The sequence below is a fragment of the Lissotriton vulgaris genome, chromosome 11 (assembly GCF_964263255.1).
Source record: "Lissotriton vulgaris chromosome 11, aLisVul1.2, whole genome shotgun sequence".
NCBI lineage: Eukaryota > Metazoa > Chordata > Amphibia > Caudata > Salamandridae > Lissotriton > Lissotriton vulgaris.
The window spans coordinates 870,930,732-870,950,966 of NC_141699.1; the positions used below are offsets into that span (position 1 = coordinate 870,930,732).

The window sequence follows — 20,235 nt, forward strand, 5'->3', positions numbered from 1 at the left end:
TCAGGTTTTTAAAGATTATTCCTATGCCTCATAATACACTTTAAAAAATTAAGTACGTGATAGCAAGTGCATTCAGAATCTAACATCTGCAAGGCTAACATGGCGGGCCGACACTGTCTAAAACCCCAGCGTTTTAGTAGCGGAAATAGCCAGATCTTTCTGTGAGTGTGAAAATATTTACAGAACAGTATTGTGTGAATACATGACTGAGGGGACATATCGTCACATGGGCAGAGGGCCAAATTTGCGTCCCAAGTGTTCTTTTCTGGAAAAGCCACAAGTCTGTGAAAAAGATTCAGTCTAAACCTTGTCAGGAGCATCTTGTCATATGTGGTGAATTCTAATGTGAGGTAGAGCTGGATTTGCGGGGTATGCTGTATCATGTTTGCATGAAGCACAGATTGTTTGGTCGATAGCAGGGTCAGCCTAAGAGACTCTAGATGAGTCAGCGCTATTTGTTTTAGGTCTTTCTTTGTTATTTCAGTTAGTTTTTCCGGAGAGGTATAGTACTTTTCTAGACCCAAGTCGGAAAAAAAGTGTCTGACATAGGTGAGCCATGCTATTTTGTGTGCACGATCCAGTACCATGGTATCCTGTAAAATGTCTTTGGTCAGTGTATTTTTGTCCAACAGCCAGATACGTCTCCAGAGTAGCAGTGGCTGAACCTTTATCAAGTCTTCTATGTATGGGATTCCCAGTTCCATATGACAAGCGTAGATAGAGGAGCATTTTGGGGTGGATAGAAGGAATCTCATGAATGAGTTCTCTGCTATTTGGAGTGAGCCAGTGTCTGTATGTCCCCATACCCCAGCCCCATAAAGAGCGATAGCTTGGCATTTTGCTGTATAGATTTTTAGAAGTTCAGCTGGTGGTCTCTTTCCGAGTCGCTGTGAAAAGTTCATCAACGCTACAATTGCTCTTTTGAAGAGATGTCTCCTGGCCTCGACGGCGGCCCTCGAGTTTAATCTTTCATCAATCATAATGCCCAGATAGGGGTACTGGGGGGTCCTCTCAAGTTTTTTGTCATTTAGATAAATATTCTTTGTGGCTTTTCGGCCTCCGCCCGCTACCATGACAAATGTTTTTTTTACATTTATGTGTAGATCTAAGGCACTCATGAAGTCAGCATACTTGGATAGGGATTTCTGAAGCTCAATTGGGGTGCGTGCTAAAATAACTGCGTCATCCGCATAGAGCAGTGCGGGGATCAGGCGATGTTTCAGTCTGGGGAGGTCCTGCCCCCCCCTCAGCATCCTCTCCTCCAATCCGTTGGTATACAGGGAGAAGAGGAAGGGGGCTAGGACACATCCCTGCCTTACTCCTCGTTCTACTCTGAATGGCGCGGTGAGCTCTCCTTTTGTTCCATAACGCACTCTTGCAGAGGCTTCAGAGTATAGCTCTCTCAGGAAATCCAAAAGTGGGGGATCCACCCCTATGGTTCCTAAAAGGGTCCAAAGCTTCGCGTGAGATACGCAGTCAAACGCGGAGGATAAATCCACGTATACCATATACATTGTCCCTGGCTTTGCGTGGATATATTTGGACACAATCATGCTTAGGTTGAGGGCCTGTTCAACAGTTCCAAAGCCTTCCCTGAATCCAAATTGCAGGTCCGATAGAATGTTTTTATCGTCTGCCCATTGCTGAAGTTGTTCTAAGACTACTCTGCCGACTACTTTGCCCAGAGAGTCTAAAAGTGAAATGGGACGGTAACATTTTACATCCTGGCGATCCCATTTTTTGAAAATTGGTACCATGATGGAATTTGACCATGACTCCATCAGTCCCAGTTTTGCAGCTGCAGTACATACTCGTGTGAGGATGGGGGCCCAAAGATCCGGGAGGTGTTTAAACAGATCTACTGGGACCCCATCGGGTCCGGGTGCTTTACCGCCCTTACTCCTTTGCAGTGCCTGTTCGATGTCTTGTAGATCGAATTCTATTGATATTGGAAACACTACAGGGGGAAGAAGATGATGGAATTCTTCTATTGGAGATGTTAGTTTGAAGATTTTGGAGAAATGATTTACCCAGGTTTCCTCGTCAATAGCGACATCGATCTGGGGTGTGTTGGAGTCAGATAGCAGGGGGGACTTCACTATTCGCCAAAAAGACTGACTATTTTTCATGAGTGCGCTTTTATGAAGATCGTTCCATAAAGCTGACTTCAACTCTTTTTTCCTCTTCTTTCTGGCCTTGTTGTACTCTAGCCTAAGGTGTTGTATCCGTTGCTGATCTCTAGTTGGTTGCCCAAGCGCCTTTCTTAGGTTGGTTTGCGCCTTGGTACAATCGTGGTTGAACCACCCTGTTGAACTTAAATTATTTTGTTTAGGGGTTCTGGTCAGCAATACTTTTACTTGGTCTAGTATTAGCTTGAAATTTTCCAGGACTGTACCATTGTCTATCGATGGATCTAGACATTTTATTATGTTAATATATACAGTCTTTACTAGTGTGCTAGTCAATTTGTTGGGATCCACTTTTTCCCATTTTATAGTGTATCCATTTCTTTTGCCCAATTCAAGCCTATTTTGAGATAAAGTATTTGCTATTGTTGTTATATGGGAAACTGAGTGATTCAGCTGAAAGTCCAGCCTGAGAGCGGAATGATCGCTTAAGGTGTTTTCCATGAGTTTGAAATCCCTACTTAAGTGTCTCAGACCGTCTGTTAGGACGATACAATCAACAGTGGTCTCATGCCCCCTCCCTCGGTATGTGGGTTCTAGTGAATTCTTAGTTGGATCTATTGGATTTACTATTGTTAGTTCCAAGTCTGAAAGGAGGTTATTCATGGCTAACCCCGTTCGTAAATGGGGGAAATGTATAAGAGGATTCTCATCTTCATCCACTATTCCACAGCTCTGATTGCCCGATGACGGGCAGGGGTGTAAGTTCAAATCCCCTCCCCATAATATGTGGACATTACCCTTTTTTTCATGTAGTTGTCTAAAATGAACAGTTTTTTCTTGAATTGTTAGAAGAGTATTGAGAAAATGATCATCCTCTAAATTATTATAAAAATTTATTATGATGATGGTATCTTTTTTCCCTACCATAAGACAAAGCAGTTGAAAGTTTGTGAGAGATTCTACATCTAGTACTTTTAGATCTGTTATTGTATTAGCTATGTAAGTTACCAGGCCCCCTCTGGGTCTACCTGCATTGCTTGGGAGGGCTGGGGAAAAGTATGTTTTATAGCCCACAAGATGTAGGGCCTTCGTGGCCCATGTCTCTTGTAGACATATTATCTTACCTTCCTCAAGAAAGTGGGCGGCAGAGCCGTCCTCTATTTTCAGTCGGAGGCCTGCAATGTTCCAGAAGATGACAGAGAGCCATAGTGTATTCTTTTGTGGGCCTTCCGTCTTATTCTCTGAAGGATCTGGGACTGAGGCTGGCACAGTCTGTACGGGGGTTGGGATTTCGACTAATGGTCAGTCGACCATTTCTAGGCTGCTGAACCGATTCATGGTTGGTATACCTGGCCAGTTTTCCCAGTGTGGAGTATCCCTATAGGTAGATCTGTATGGTCGATATCGAGACCCGCCCCAGTGTTCCCATTCTCTGCCTCTATTCCGTGGTCCCACGGTCTGCCACGGGCCCCCATAGTACTGGTGATTTGGGTCTGCTGACCCCCAAGAATTGTCGTAATCACTATATCGTTGGGGCATTTTAGGCCCAGCGAAGTCTAATTCCCAAGGTTGTGGGACCGCTTTACGCCAGGTGTTGTCAAATTCTTGGAAATAGTTATTTTGGTGTCTTTTTGGGTAGAAAAAGGAAAGAGACTTTGTGTCAATCCCACCACTTATATTATGGTGTTCCCAAGAACAAATATGCTCGACTACACTTGGGTCCTCGAAGGTGATCACAATACAATCTCCCTGTATAGTTTTTTTCCTATGTCCCACCCAAGGGGTCCTGCATACTGATGTTATCCTACTTGTCCAGTTTGGGGGAATGGGTCGGTTTGTGTTCAACCAATGTTGAACCTTATTTTTTAAGGACCAATTCGGTTCTGCCACCTCCCCCGTTAGTTCTGGTACCCCAGTCATCACTACCACGTATGGGCATGCCTCAGGTGGCATGTTTAGAGGGAACCTGCTGTCGATAGTCCCTCTCATGCCTCCTTTATTTGCTGGAGGGTTTGTTTTTTTGGGGGCAGGAGTTTTTGGGGCTGGTGTTTTTACAACTGGCGTGTTTAATGTAGGTGTTTTTAGGGCCATGTTAATCTGAGGTGTGGCAGTTGGAACTTTAGGGGGGGTTTCGGTACTGTGGGAGCCTTTACTGCTGTGGGTCCTTTGCTGCGATTTGTTGTTTGGGGGACGGGCAGACTAAAGTTGTAGCTTTCTTTTGTGTAAGTGATGCGCCCGGGTTGTTTATCCCCGTTTTTTGCGGACCCTGGATAGTTTTTGGCTTTGGGTAAGCAGCAAGTTTAGTCAGTTGTGTCTCGATGTTAAGCAATCTGGTTTCTATCGGGCGGAAGAAGGAATTTAATAGGGAAGCTATTTTGTTTACCAACCCCGATGTGTCCTGTTCTTTGCCGGCTATCAAAATGACAGGAGATTCTGGGGTGATGGTGTCTGGGATATTCTGTGGTGGATGATGTATCGTCACAAGGTGGCTACCGGCATCAACTATTTGGTGGGGTGAACCTGCCGGATTTGGAGTTATGATTAAATCTGTTTGTTCAACCACATCCTTGGTTACATTTTTGTCTACCTTTTCCTTCTCTTTCCTTTTCTTGATGGCTCCCTCCCTCCTCCCTCTTGCTTGCCTTACTTCCTCAGGGGTGTGGTCAGGGAAGATTTCGGGCGTTTTTTCTAGCTCAGAGTCTGATATTGTTAAGGAGAGTTGGGAGGCTGAAAGGTCTACAACATTTGGAAGACTGAGCCTATTGTTGTCTAGTGAAGATTGAGGTTGAGTACTCTGTGTTTCTGGGGTTCTTGCTACCGCTAGTAGACCCATTGATGATCACCTTGCAATAGCAAGATCAGTAGAGACTCTACCCTCAATCAGGCTAATGCTTTGATCGATGAAAGTATTTGCTTTAGTAATAAAGTCATCCATTGGTCCTAAAAGCTGTTCTCCAACCCCAGCTTTTTTTAGCTTTTTTAGTTTGCTACCCCTCGTGTTCATTTTCAGAGAGTAAGATATACTAAATGTTAGTGGATGGCAGAAAGAGTAATCTGTTTTGTGGCGATGATTTTGATAAGTACCTGCGGTAATGGTCCGTTAGTGCAGAGCTTAGAGCAGGGGCCCGGTCCTGTCTCTCACGCTCTCGAACGGCCTCAAACGGCCCGCCCTTTGCCCGGGCTTCGCTCCGCGCTTCGTACCGCGCGCGTCCCGCGAGCGCGGGCCTGTGCCAGTTTAAGAACGTGTACGTTGGGGGCGTGGCTACCGGGGAGAGCGGGCCAGGTGTGTCCTATTGGCCTTGCAGGGACTCCTGGTCAATGTAGTCCCTGCCCTTCTTGCTCGCAGCCCCGTTGAGCCAACAGCCCACGTTCGATTCCTCCCTGAAGCGGGACCCACGGAGCGGGTCCGGCGAACAGTAGCAGGTGCTGGAAAGATGCAGGAAACAGAAATGCCGGGTAGATGTAGGTCCAAAGTGCCTCTAGATTGCCTTTGAAGAAACATGCAGTGCACAGAGCAAGCAGGTCCCACCAGTTACACTCAGGAACACTGCTGAAATCAGGTCCGGTTCGTTGGGGGCGTGGCTACCGGGGAGAGCGGGCCAGGTGTGTCCTATTGGCCTTGCAGGGACTCCTGGTCAATGGAGTCCCTGCCCTTCTTGCTCGCAGCCCCGTTGAGCCAACAGCCCACGTTCGATTCCTCCCTGAAGCGGGACCCGTGGAGCGGGTCCAGCGAACAGTAGCAGGTGCTGGAAAGATGCAGGAAACAGAAATGCCGGGTAGATGTAGGTCCAAAGTGCCTCTAGATTGCCTTTGAAGCAACACGCAGTGCACAGAGCAAGCAGGTCCCACCAGTTACACTCAGGAACACTGCTGAAATCAGGTCCGGTTCGTTGGGGGCGTGGCTACCGGGGAGAGCAGGCCAGGTGTGTCCTATTGGCCTTGCAGGAACTCCTGGTCAATGGAGTCCCTGCCCTTCTTGCTCGCAGCCCCGTTGAGCCAACAGCCCACGTTCGATTCCTCCCTGAAGCGGGACCCGCGGAGCGGGTCCGGCGAACAGTAGCAGGTGCTGGAAAGATGCAGGAAATCGAAATGCCGGGTAGATGTAGGTCCAAAGTGCCTCTAGATTGCCTTTGAAGCAACACGCAGTGCACAGAGCAAGCAGGAGATAGTACTACAAAAGTACTGAAAGCACCCTGAAATGTCCAATTTCCTATTAGCAAAAGTGCAAAAAGGTCACAGTGCTTTCCATCTGTACTAATTATACATAAATATTCCCTATGTATTCCCATTATAGATGTTTTTGGGCTAATTCACAAAGGCAAGTAAAAATACTTAAAGTATATACATTTGCTGTAATGCCACACTACCTTAGATCTGAAAGTCTTACATTTACTCTACTCACATTATTATACTTTCTTTGCACTATGCCCATATCCCAAACAAGACTTCACACATTTTACTGACTCCACTCAAGATCTCATGCAGACTTTGCTCTCTTAACTTACTCAGCCTTTCATGTGTTCTCTGCAATATGCATCCACCTTACCTAATCCCTAATACATGGTATTCACTGTTATTATACCCAAGCTCTCAAACATCCTAAGTACCTGAATCCCACTCAAGCTCGTAAATGTTTTCTGCTCTTTGCCCCCAAAGCACACATTCTCTGTACTTGGTGGCCATCACATAACTCAAACCTTCACACATGTTCTGCATTCTCATGCTACTGAAAATGCCCTGTCTGCATTTCACACACAACTATATAAAGTGTGACATTCATGTAAAAGGTAACTACAATTAATGTAGGTCTCAGTTTTACTTTTGGCTGCTGTATACTTTTTCTCTTTCTCTCATTTCAGGGACCAAGCTATAACTTTTAATTAAATGTATTCTCCTGTTTGAGGTTTGCACGTGATGGTTTATCTGCACGTGTTCCATGAAAAGCTGAATAATGAACCTCCACACCTGTACTAAGAACACACTGACCGCAATGTATCATCCTACTAAGAGTTATCTCTTGTGGGTCGTGCAGCAAAGACTTCCATTGTGCGATGGCTGGGAATAAGGCTGAAACTGTCTTATCATGAAGAACAAGTTACTTACCTTTGGTAACACCTTATCTGGTAGATACAGGTTCTAGCTGCAGATTCCTTACCTTTGAATTCCCAAGCATCAGATTGGATCCTGAAGATATTTCTTCAAGCCACACCCCTGAGTGCTGGTATGTGGAGTCAGTCAGCTCTACATGGCATCGTCCGCGTCGTCCGTGCTGGAAGTGATGTTCGCATCACCTATATAGGTGTCATCTGGGCGCGCTGGCATCAGATACTTTTTAATGACTTTCCACACCAGAAGTGAGGAGCCATGAAGTGTACTATCATTGGTGTGTTTCAAAACTAAGGCGACCACTTGGATCCCATCCTCCCACGCGCCTTCGCTTGGGTGATTCTCACTGTCTTCATCGACAACCCTGTCCTGATGACGATCCCAACCTACGGGGATCGAAACGCCGTCGACTTTACAGCATAATTATATGACGCATATTACGTTTTGTGCTCCTGTTAAAATCTATGCAATCATGTTCTAAGTGACTACAACTTGATCCTTTGGAGCCATTATTGATTTATAATTTGCCTTTATGCGCCAATCACGCTGTTCACCTTAGCACTTGCACCTTCACAGTCACCAACTGTATATATCACTACTCACCAAGTGCCACTGGGTTGTCACATGATTTGTTCTGTACAGTGCTGTTTAACTGTATTGCCATGTGAAAGACCTCCTCTTGTTTCAATTGGTGAATAATACCGCCTTCTTTAAAAAAAAACCCTAATGACTCCTTGTTGCTTATTTTTGTAATGCGAAACGCATACATTGTTAAAATTGCCTTCGTATGATACCTGTTGGGAATTGCTCTGGATACCTAGTGGCATGGTCCACCACCACTAGTATGAATCTTTGCCCAGATGCAGTTGGAGGATCCATGAGACCAACAATGTCAATTCCAACCCTCACAAAGGGAACCCCCACCATAGGTAGTGGTATCAGGGGGGCCTTTGTAGTACCACCTGCCTTGCCACTGGCTTGACAGGTGGTACAGGAACAACAAAACTCCTTTGTGACCTCTGACATGTGAGGCCATGAAAGTGAGGGACAAGCCTGTCCCCAGTCTTGCTTTGGCCTAAGTGTCCTGCAAATGGGATGTTTTGTGCCAGTGTTAGTAGGAAAACGGTCTGGGTGAGGTCAAAAGGATTCTCCAGTAGCAAGGCTACAAGCTATTTAGTTTAAGTCAATTAGAGTCACTGAGATACTGAAGCCAAGGTGGGTTCAGTCAGAAATACATACATGGACACCAGATAGTTTTTTGGGAGGGCATCACATTTTAATAAAGATCATAATATGGAGTATCTTCCGTTTCTTTCATTTTGCAGAGAGACAAAAATGGAGAATACAGTGCTCACGCATAAATAAGTGACAGGGTGTGAAGTGGGGTGTTTAGTGACAGTAAAATATTACATTCCATTCAAAAACGGATCTAAAGAACCCCAAGACATTTTTAGAGTTTTAGGAAACTTTGATATTGTGGTCGACGGCGTTTCGATCTTAGTCAATCAAGATCATCATCAGGACATTATAAAGTGAGAGCACGTAGAATTCACGTTATGGCGTGCGCATCGAAGAATTATCGCTCAGAGCGACGGTGATTCTTAGAATATGGCAACACGGCGTGTGCGCTGAATTGATCAGAAAGCAGGGTCAAACTGAAGAGGCTCGTGTTGGCCGGAAGGCAGTGTGCCGGCACCGTGGTCGGGTATCGATTGCCCGTTCTGAGTGTTCGGCAGGGGCGTGGACGCGTGTTAATTAAGCAAGTGTCCAGATAGTTGTAGATTGAGTTGAGTAGTGGGGAAGTCAATCCTGGTACGAAAAGCACTGGCAGCAGTCCGGAGCGCATTTCGTAAACCAGGCTTGGGTCTCTACCCACTGAGTAAAGGAGTCAAGTAAAAATGAGCTTTATTTTGTGCAACAGATACCAACATAAAAGCATACTAATGAAAATGCATTCCTACATTACATCATAATTAAAATTTATACAAATAATTTAAAATTCATCAGCTAAAAAATAGTAAAATAGAACAAATACTAATACATGTAAAGATTTAAAGTGCGAGGTGCAATTATTAAATACGTTTCAAGAGAAAGCGGTTCTGTCGGGTAGACCTATTATTACTTCAAAGTACAATACATGTAATACAGAAATTAAGCTCTCAACACACACAAGGAAGAAAAACAAAACTAGTACTCTTTAAGTCTGTGCTCAATATTTATCAGAATTACTTCATTCAGTTATGAGCTGTTTGTTTTTATCAAGTGAACTCGTATCATGTACAAAATACTGTTTAGTGACAATTGTGCATAGTGAAAAAGTAGCAAAGTGTGCAGTATATACAATATCAACGGGGTATTATATCTAAAATTAATTCTGTAAAAGAGGCCAGAGTTCTATTAGAAACCACAGTTTCATCCTTGTTGTGGAAACCGGGTCATTCTGGACCTAAAGATTAGTCGACGTTTCGACCCTTCTATGCCCCTGTTGGTGGTCACGGCGGATCTTTATCAAGACAGGGAAGCGGGGATTATGTGTGCACTGTCTGAAAATAAACAACAAGGTGTGTGTGAGAGAGGCTACTAAAAGGAAATTAATCGGTTTTAACACAGGGCTGGAGCATTACTCACCCTGACAGGCATGGGAGTTCTATGCCTGAAGCACAATGGCACAGTGGATCAATATGATTTAGTCCGGTGCAATGTAGCTCAATAGTTTACATTTCGCTGAAAAGAGGGAAATTCTGTTAGGAATTGCCCTCCGGTTTAATCCCAACTAACTAATGAATACTGCGGAACTGTGCAGAAACTCGAGGAATAGTGCAGTACTATGCGCAAAAACAGGAGCGTCTAATAGTCTCTGTGTATACCCATTATTAGAGCGCGATCAAGAAATGGCTGGGGGGGGGAATTAACGTGAGGCTAGTTGTCAGAAGCTGGGACTATTACAAGCCTTACGGTGCGGGTCAATTGCCTATATTCCAAAGGATTGACATAAAGACCCGTAAATCATTAAGACGGGACAATAGGTGACGTGATGTTCCTGCGTGGTCAAGATCTATCACGCGTTCGGAAACCACCCGGTCTAAAGTACGGGGCAAGGCGCAGCGCGCCTACATCAAGGGGATTCTTACCGATCAATCTGGCAAAAATGAGCGGAACGGAGTCTCGGCCATCGGTAGCAATTGTCAATACGGCGTACTAAAGAAAGCGGCTATTTAAACCTCGAGGACGCAGCCACGTAAGGGAACGCCAGTGTTGCTAAGCAACGGCGTGGCGTCCTCTAATCTTGCCCGCATTCGGCGTAAAGGGACCTATCGTGTATCAGCTTACTACGAGTGGACTGGGTGACTGTATGTAGTGCGTATGGTGTCGCCCGCACCGATTACATGAAGTCACGGCTAAAATCGCAGCTAAAATCACACACATTTTGCAAAAAAATAGTAAGTTAATTCTAGAAACATGAGTTTGCAATCGTTAACATTTCAGTGATGACAAGTATATACATCGTCAAGTACATAGAAAATTCAAATGATGGACATCTACAATGGCTACATAGCAAAGAGATAGTATTGTATAGAGGTTAAAGCTGAACCAGTCAGCATCACCTAGAGATAGTATAGGTTAATACTAGAAACATGGGTTTACAGTCGTTAACATTTCAGTGATAGCAAGTATATACATAGTCAAGTACATAGCAATTTCTAATGATGAACATCTTCAATGGCTTCATAGCAAAGAGGTAGTATTATATAGAGGTTAAAGCTGAACCAGTTAGCACAACCTAGAGATAATATAAGTAATTCTAGTGTAAGGTAAGATACAAGATCAGGCACAGGGTGTTCTGACAGATATGCGACCAAAATCTAGTGGGCTTATGGAACAATGAGGTAGCTGGTGATCATAGAAGGGCTACATGGGCTACAACAAACCCATTTGTTTCGCAATTTCCTCTTGTTCATTCAACCCCTTGGCCACTGTATTAAGGGTGTGTATCCATTTACACTTTCCGGTTGAGAGCCACTGGGATCGAGCCACCCCTTGGGTTAGGATTGATTTTCTCCACCACCCTCCATTTTATGCTTTCTGGTGTGTGATTGAGGGCAAGAAAATGTTCTACAAGTGGGGCACCATCTACCTTGCATCTAATCTTACTCATGTGCTGTAGGATTCTGGATTTCACCTTCTGGGTAGTCTGGCCAATGTATGGGATGTTACATGGGCAGAAGATGACGTATATGACATTATTGCTATTACAGTTGGTAAGTGACGGCAAATTGTACGTGTTTTTTGTTCATGCATGAGCATCTGTCCTTCCATACATGATGGGCAAGCTTTATAGGAGCCACATTTGTAGTGCCCAAGTACAGGGGGAACTCCAAGGGAGTCTCTCAAGTCATGATGCTTAGGGGGTTCCAGGTATGCTTTTACCACATTGTCTTAAAATACTGGAACTTGGTGGCTCCAGAACTCAACACCCAGGACAATCCCATGTTTGCCTTCAAAAGGGGTAGAAACATAAAAGACAATGTGGTAAAAGCATACGTGGAACCCCCTAAGCATCATCTGAAAATCTAAAAATGCTCTCTATAATTCTTAAAAATGTCATCTAACACAATTCGATATGGGTATTTAATGTACCACTCCTATTAAAAAGCATCCCCAAATAAGAAAAAGATGAGACTATTTATAACAACCCCACCCACATGGTGTTGTTTATTCTTAAGCCTATTGCTCCCACATGTCATGACGAATGGTTTCTTTAGAATAATTTAAGATCTTTTTCAGTCATGAAGAGGGCAACATGTTCTATTTGGTTTTGCAGGCCATTGGCTGTCCTTGATAATAGGACAGCATCGTCTGTGTATAGTAATACTGGTGTGTCCCAACTTACAGGGCATCCAAGTTACATTTTGTAAAAAGGGGTCTACATTGTTTATATAGAGGGAAAATAAAAGGGGCGCTAGTACACAACCCTGTCTAATGCCACACATAACCCTAAAATCAGGTGTACACCCGTTTTTCCAAACAGTACTCTAGATGTTAAAAAGGTATAGATCTGGGATAAATATGTAATTATATTGGTAGGGGCCCCTAAAGCTTTCAGTGCTTCCCATAATTTACAGTGATTAACTAGGGCGAAGGCGCTGGTGAGGTCAACAAAACAGAGGTGTAGCGCACCTTCCTTTGCTAAAGTATACATTCCTATTAACAACTCTAGGTTTAAACATTGTTCTACCGTACCAATACCTCTTCTAAAACCATACTGTGCATCAGTTAAAATCTTGTTCCTACTGGCCCAGTTTTCAAGTCTTTTTAACATTATTCGGCCCATGAGTAAAGGAGCCCATCATCCCAGTAGATCCTGTGGGACCCACTGGCACTCCCAGCAGCAGCTTGCTGTCTGAGGGGTTCAAGAGAAGGGCAGATGTGCTGCTTCTGACTAAGCTCTGCCCTGGAAGGGCCCCCTGTCCCCAAGAACTCAACCTGATCAGATTCAAGTTCATCTGAGACAGTTCCTTCACAGGGACTTGGATCATCTTCCCCAGGAGACTGATCCTCACTCTGAGTCTGGGGGGAAGACACTGCCTTACTCCTTCTCTTGGAAGGCACCTGGTCCATTTTTCCAGGATCCAGGGCCTGTTTAGTGGAAGACATTTTTGCCTGTGACATGGTCACAGCAAACATATCCGCAGAGATGCCCAACATTGCTGCATGTGTCCTGAGTTCCGACTCAGCCAAGGCTTTCGTTTCCAAATCATTGCCCAACAATCATTCTACAGGGAGGTCTGAGCTAACCACAACCTTCTTAGGGCCAGATATCCCTCCCCAGCTGAAATTAACAACTGCCAAGGAATTGTCTCTCCTGACATTGCTAGCATTGGTCACTTGGTACATTTCCACAGGTATGATCTGGTCAGGGCTCACAAGGTCCTTAGTCACCATTGTGACACTGGCCCTGTGTCCCTATATGCCATGGACTCCTTACCATTGATCAAAGGCTGTTGTCTGTATTTGCCCAGATTACTGGGACTTACAAATAGGGAGGCAACATCCATGCCTCCATCACAGACAATAACAGCCTGAGCTGGAGTTCTGACTAGGCCAGAACACATCTCAGATCCCAGGGTTAAACCTACTAAATGCTTATTTCTAGTACCACCACTTGTAGCTGCATTAGGAGGAACAGTTGCCTTAGGGGTGGAGGCGTTGGTAGGAGGATCCTTGGCTTTAGCACAATTGGCATCCCTAGGTAATGAGTTTTTCCCTACACAGGTAACACCAAGGCTTCTTTCTGCCTTTACCATTGTTGGATTGTGACCCACCCTCAGATGCAGGTTTTTAGGGCCCTGAAGAAGACTTCTGGTCTTTACCCTTCTCCGCACCCTTAGCTGCTGGTTTAGCATCAGGTTTCTTTTGGTCACCACGTTGGTTCAGAATGTTCTGCTTCACCCTGGTTCCGACCCATCTATCTGCCTTCTTTCCCAATTCTTGGGGAGAAGTCAGATCAGAGTCGACCAAGTACTGATGCAACAACTGGTTTTGGCAATTATTAAGGATCTGCTACCTCATAATCAAATTGTACAATCCCTTGAAATCATTCACTTAGCTGCCAAGCAACCAGCCTTCCAGAGACTTAGTAGCACAATCTACTAAGTCTACCCAGTCCTGAGTCTGTGCCTTTTGGGTGTCTCTGAACTTAATCCTGTATTGTTCCAAACCAATCAATGAGAGCACTTTTCAGAACTAAATAATTGTCAGCATCCTCTAACAGTGAGGAACATATCTCTACCTTTTGTCAGCAAAGGAGAGCACAAGATAGCTGCCCACTGCTCTTGAGGGACCTTTTGTACTTTACAGGCCCTTTCAAAAGCAGTTATCCATTTGTGGATGTCATCCCCATCATGGTAGGGAGGGACTATCTTGCTCAGGTTCCTATGGTCATAAGTATATTCTTTTACCCTAGGGACACTGTTGCTGCCACCATCGGACTCTAGTCCCAATCTTTCTAACTCTCTGTAGCTCTAATGATTCCTTATCTAGTGCCAATTGCTCTTGCTTGAGCCTAAGCTTGACATTCCAAAGCTCTAGAAATTGGCACTGTCTATCATAAGAGGTATCCCTCTTATTGGAGATGGTTGTCCCTACAGAAGTTCCTGAGTGTTAGCAATTGTGCGGAGGGAGGTCTAGATCTCTTAGGTAAACTCTGTACTTTTCCTGGTGGAGTAAAGAGAGGGCCACTGGGGCCTTCTCCCCCACCTAATGGAAGATTTAGGTTGTCCAGGATGGAATCATCTTGATCCCCCTGGTCTGGGTTTGAGTCCAGGTCAAAGAAGGTTTCACTGCCTGGCTTTTCCTTATTCCCTGCACCACCCACTCTATCTACATCATCAGACCCTGGGGTCTTCCTAACGTCATCTAGGAGTAACACCTCAATGAGGCATTGGGTGTTTGCATTTCTCCCTACCCTCAACTTCCTAGACACACACATGGCTTTCAATTCCTAAAATGAGAGGCCATTGTACCTAGTTGGCAGAGAGCCACTGGCTTCTCCTCTAGAAGACATACTAGAGTTATGTGGTGTAGACACCTACCTAACCTAGTGGAGACTAAACTCTCTTGAGTTGGAAAAAGGGTGCGCTAGACCCTTAACTTACCCAACCCCAAGTTCAGTAAAACTTAATTATTCTAATCTTGAAGTATTATACATGCCTAATACTTTAGTGGTTTTCAGTTAATCACTCAATGAGATTTATCTGGTAAAACAATAGCAAGCTTGAATCCCAACCGCTGCACATCAATGTCAGAAGGTAGCCTGGTATATGCTGTCCTCTAATTAAAGTGGGCGCCCTGTACCAGTCCACACAACCCTTATGATATATGAGGTCAAAGATAACCTTTATGAAAGCTACCCTAGCGGTAGCTATGGAGAGCAGCCTTCAGGCTTAATCTTGAAGGAATGTGAAGCAGCTTGTTTTACCAGAATATCACCTCCTGAATGACTAAATGAAGGAGAAGCACACAGTAGTTATGTATAAAAATATGTACTTATTAATATACCACTCTCTACTATCCTCTACATGAGGATAGAACACAAAGCACACAATACTGAATCAATAGAACAGTTGCAAGTAGCTCCAGGGGGAGACCGAACCATATACTAAAATAGTGGTATAACAGTCACGACTGAGATCAAGACAAGGTCTAGAGCATGTAGAATCGCTGGGACCCCAAGGAACCACCCAAGGTGAGTAGGCAGGGACCCCACGGAGGCCTGGTGCAGTGTGGGAACACGACCGCGGGCCCTGTACAATTCTATGGGAAAGTCGCAGTTACACTTTAAAAGTTTAAGGACCCTTCTAGGAGGAATTTGAGTGAACCCTTTGGAACTTAAGAGTTTGAAGAGCCACCCCACCTGTGGATACCATGGTACCAGAGTTACCTATCCCAGGGCAACTGGGTTCATAGGTCTGAACAGGCGTCAGAAACTCTTGTTGTTCTCAATGGAAGGCTGTGAAAAAGTACTGCTGCTGTGAAGGTGAAAAGGGTCTGGTGGAATCCAAGCCTGCATTCTAGATGGAAGAAACCAGAAAGCAGAGGGGACAGAGTCTGGGTCACTTCAGAGTGACCAGGGGCTCGGGAAACGAATGCCCACCGATGTCGGGTGCTTCAGGTACGAAGAAGGGATGCTTGAGTCTGCAGCTACGAGGACCAGGAGATGTCGAGGATGACCAGGAGCCGGAAGTGAGCTGTCCCACGAAGGATGTAGAGTGCTGGTGGGTTGATGTCCGGCGGGAGCACCAACAAGCCTTGGCAAAAGCAACCCATACAGGGAGGTCAAGCAGGTTACGGTGTGGATCAGCAAGGTCCAGGTGACTCACCAAGCAATGGGGAGTCAGGGTATATCTGGAGCAACCAAGAAAGCCCAAGAACAATTAAGATGACCCTCAGCAGGACCCACAGGCCGAGTGACCAGGAGTCAAGAGGGGACCTCGAGCAAGATTGCAAAGCACCAGCCCACGGAGCACACGGTGCAAGGAGGCCGGAGTTCTTTGGTTGCAAATACTGCTCAGGGTCAGGACTACACAGAGTCCAATGCAAAAGCTCGGGAATTGCCAACAAGCATATACACATGCAAATGGACATGGTGCACAGGGGTTCGGGTTAAGCAGCCCCCACAAGGGATACTGGCCTCAAACTCAGTGAGAGGGCAAATCGACTTCAGGAACCTTCAGAAACCCAACTCCTGTGTTGCTGAAATCTTTGGATTCCGCAGGAGCAGCAGACCGGTCAGTTGTGCTTTAGGTGCCTGCATAGCAGGGGAGTTACCCCTTCACTCCAAAGGAGACTCTTCAGTTGTCTTAAGTGCACCACAGGTCCTGCACAGAGCCTGTATGGAGCAAAGGCACAAATTAAGCTTCAGATGGAAAGGGGGACGAAGTTGAGCCCAGTCAAGGTCCAGCGAAGTCCAAGTGTTCAGACGGTCGAAGTTCAGTGGTTTCCTCTTTGTAAAATCTTGTCCATGTAAAATCCAATGTCCTGTAGCCAGGTAACCCCTTTTATACCCACGGGTGAGGGGTGGAAAAATTCAGGGGACCCTCCAAGGGAAGGGGCAGGACAGAATGGTGGCTACACCCATGTCCTTTGTTCAGAGCAGGAGCCAATGGCTCCCATAACTGGTTTGAGCTGGAGTATGCACAGAGGCACCAAATGTGGCCGAAGTGCAGACTTTCAGGCACTCTCAGAGGGCACCCACCCAGTCTCTATACACTAAATCCTGTCAGGTAGTTGGTCACACCTCCCTGTGACAGGATGCCTATTGTGCTGCCTTCCTCTGCTCGAACTAGGCTCAGCAGCAGAATGTGTCTCTGGTCGGTAGCATCCATTTTGTGCTGTCCGGGTCGAGAAGGCTGGCACCGGTAAGACCAGTGACCCCACGAAGCTTGCTTCGGAAGGGTGGAATCATACCTCCCACACCAGTTCCTAGTGTGGGGGTATGATTCCAAGGTTTTTGATACCAAACTTGATATGTTTCTATGCAGCCGTTTTTGAGATAGCATTTACTGCAAGGATATAATTCACATCTACCTATATGTACGGCTGATTCACAGACAACTCGGGAGAAAAGTCTACGAAGGCCGCAGAGAGGCTTTGCTCATGCAGGGGCACCCTCTCACATAAAACCCAGCACCCTGCCTTCAGGATTGTTAAGGCCTGCAATAGGGCGACGTATAAGTTTTAGGTGTAGTGACTATTAGATATAGTAAACCTATATCTAATGTAAGTGATGCAAGCACCATCTTATACGGGCTGCAGTAGCAGACCTCAAGTTCCATTTTGCATGGCCTCTCATGGGTGGCATAACACATGCTTCAGCCCATGTGTGGCCTATGGGGTACCTAAGCCTTGGGTACATGTGTACCATATATTAGGGACTGATAAGGGTACCCCAGTATCCAATCTGGAGTGTACCAAATTACATGCATGACGATTTAAGGAAGAAAACAGAGAGACTGGGGTCCTGATTAGCAGGATCCCAGTCAGACAAGTCAAAAACAGTGAGACATCAAGCAAAAAGAGGGGGCAACCATAAGAAACAGATACTACTTTCCTATAGTGGGTTTCTCTTGCAGTAACCCCCACTTTTTGCAAGATTTTTGATGCACTTTGACTGAGTATGCCCTGGGTCCTTGCCAATCAGGTACCCAAGACCAGTGCACTTCCCTAACCTGTACCATTGTTACCAGAATTGACAAAACTCTGTCCTACCTGTAAATCCCTTGTAAGGGGTGCCTATGGTACCAGGGGCATGGAAGCGAGGGAAAGGCCACTGAAGGCCGTAGCATGTATTATGTCACCCTCAGAGACCCCTCACAACAAACATACATCACTGCCACTGCAGCCCGCGTGTTTTTGTGCAGCTAAAAGCGAAGAGTCGATAAGCACACATCTCTGTGTGCCATGTCTGACCAGCACTGCCTAAGGCTTTAGGGCAGGGTGCACTATTACTCATGTGAGGACCTACCTGCATGAACAGACAGGCCCCTATAATATCTAAGGTCATTCTTTGAAATTATAAGTTCCCAGTAAAGCCATACTGAGTATATGGTTTGGATAGTGGTCATTACAAGTTTCCCAGCAACATATTGGCTTTACTGAGTCCTGGGATGTTTGGCATCAAACATCTCAGAATAAAAAACCTGCACTGAAGTTCAGTGTCAGATTTATATTTCCCTGCACTCAGGGGTCCCTTCTACAGGGAACCACTGAACCAAACAGCTCTGGTGGAATCCTGACTGGTGACCACCAGCCTGCCACCACAAGACAAGTTTCTGGACCCCTGGGGTGGGAGATTTCGCCCGCTGCACCCAGAAACAAAACCTTTCCCGGTCGGAGGTGTTCACACCTCCCCAGGTCAGGAAGAGCCATCTGCGGCAGGGGAGCTTCAAAGGCTGTGCAGCCTTTTCAAAGCAACCCCCAGCCTCTCCTATCAGGAGCAGGCACCCTTCCTGTCTCATGCCCTTTTTGGCAGGAAGACAGGTGGGAAAAACCAGAATAGACCAGAAGGTGTGCCCAGCTCTGCCAACCCCACCCCTCAGGTGGGGGAAGCGAGGTGAAGCCCGCTATTCAGTGCCCACCATCTTGCAGATGGCAGGCCCCCTCCAATCAGGGTTGGGGATTGTGCTCACTCCCCCATGTGGGGTGAACACATCAAGGGTGTACTCATCCTAAGGTCAGCAGCCGATTGGCTACAGACCTCAAGAGCCCTAAAACACCCCCTAAATACAGTATTTAGGGGGCAGCCCTAAACCCAGATGTCAGATTCAACATGACAAGAAGAAGGACCGAAGAGCTGTGCTGCAAAAGAGAAAGTGTCAGTTGGAATCTAAACGTGGATTCTTGTTGAGGAGTACATGAAAGCAGAGGGGACATAGTCTGGGTCACTTAGGAGTGACCAGGGGCTCGGTAGACGAATGACCACTGATATCGGGTGCTTCAGGAGAGATGACGGTGCTCTTGACTCTGCAGCTGCGGGGACCAGGTGACGTTGAGAATTACCAGTAGCCAGATGCGAGCTGTTTCACGAAGGATGTGAAGGATGGTCGATGTCCGGCAGGAGCACCAACAAGCCTTGGCAAAAGCAACCCAGTCAGAAAGTCAAAGAAGAGTACGGTTTAGACCAGCAAGGTCCAGGAGACTCAACAAACACAGGGGAGTCAGGGCAAGCCTGGAGAAACCAGGGAAGCCCAAGAAAAGCAAAGTTGATCCTCAAATAGACCCACAGGCTAAAGGCACAGGAGTCACGAGAGGAACTTGAGAGATTTCACTAAACAACAGGCCATGGAGCACTCAGTGTGAGGAGGTCAAGGATCTTGGTAGGAAATGTGCCCAGAGGTTGGGGCTACTTGGAACTCAATGCAATTGTTAAAGGCAAGCCAGCAAGCACATGCACTTTCAAGTGAATGTGGTGCACAGGCGTTCAGGTGAAGCAGCCCCCACGAGGGATACTGGCCTCAAACTTGGAAAGAGGGCAGTTGGGGCCTCATGAGACGTTGGAAACCAGCTCCCATGTTGCTGGACCCTTCGGAGTCCGTAGGAGCTCAGGAACAGCAAACTGGTCAGCAGTGATAAGGTGCCTGTGAATGCAGGGGAGTGACTCCTTCACTCCAAAGGAGATTATCTTCAGTTGTCCTTGATGTTCCACAGGTCCTGCACAGATCCTGTATCATGCATGGGTACAACAATGCAGCAGACTGAGAGGGAGATGAAGTCAGGCCCAAATGAAGTCCAAAGTTTCCAGATGGTCGAAGTGCAGTAGATTCAGTTCTGAAACTTGTCCACAATGAATACAAGGTAATACAAACAGGTAAGCCCTTAAGTACCCTAATGTGTAGTGTAGTTCCTATATTCCCAATAGGCTCTGCGCATTGGAATAATATATCCTATCGAATTGACGTAGGACTGAGGTCGACTAGGTCTCTATCGAATATATTAGACTTAC

General features: G+C 45.9%; 1 protein-coding gene across 1 annotated transcript in view; it reads right to left on the reverse strand.

Moving 5' to 3' along the window:
* KIF1A (kinesin family member 1A) overlaps positions 1–20,235 on the reverse strand; it is a 2,508,766-nt gene that overhangs the window by 1,217,228 nt on the left and 1,271,303 nt on the right. The gene's annotated exons all lie outside the window — the stretch shown is intronic.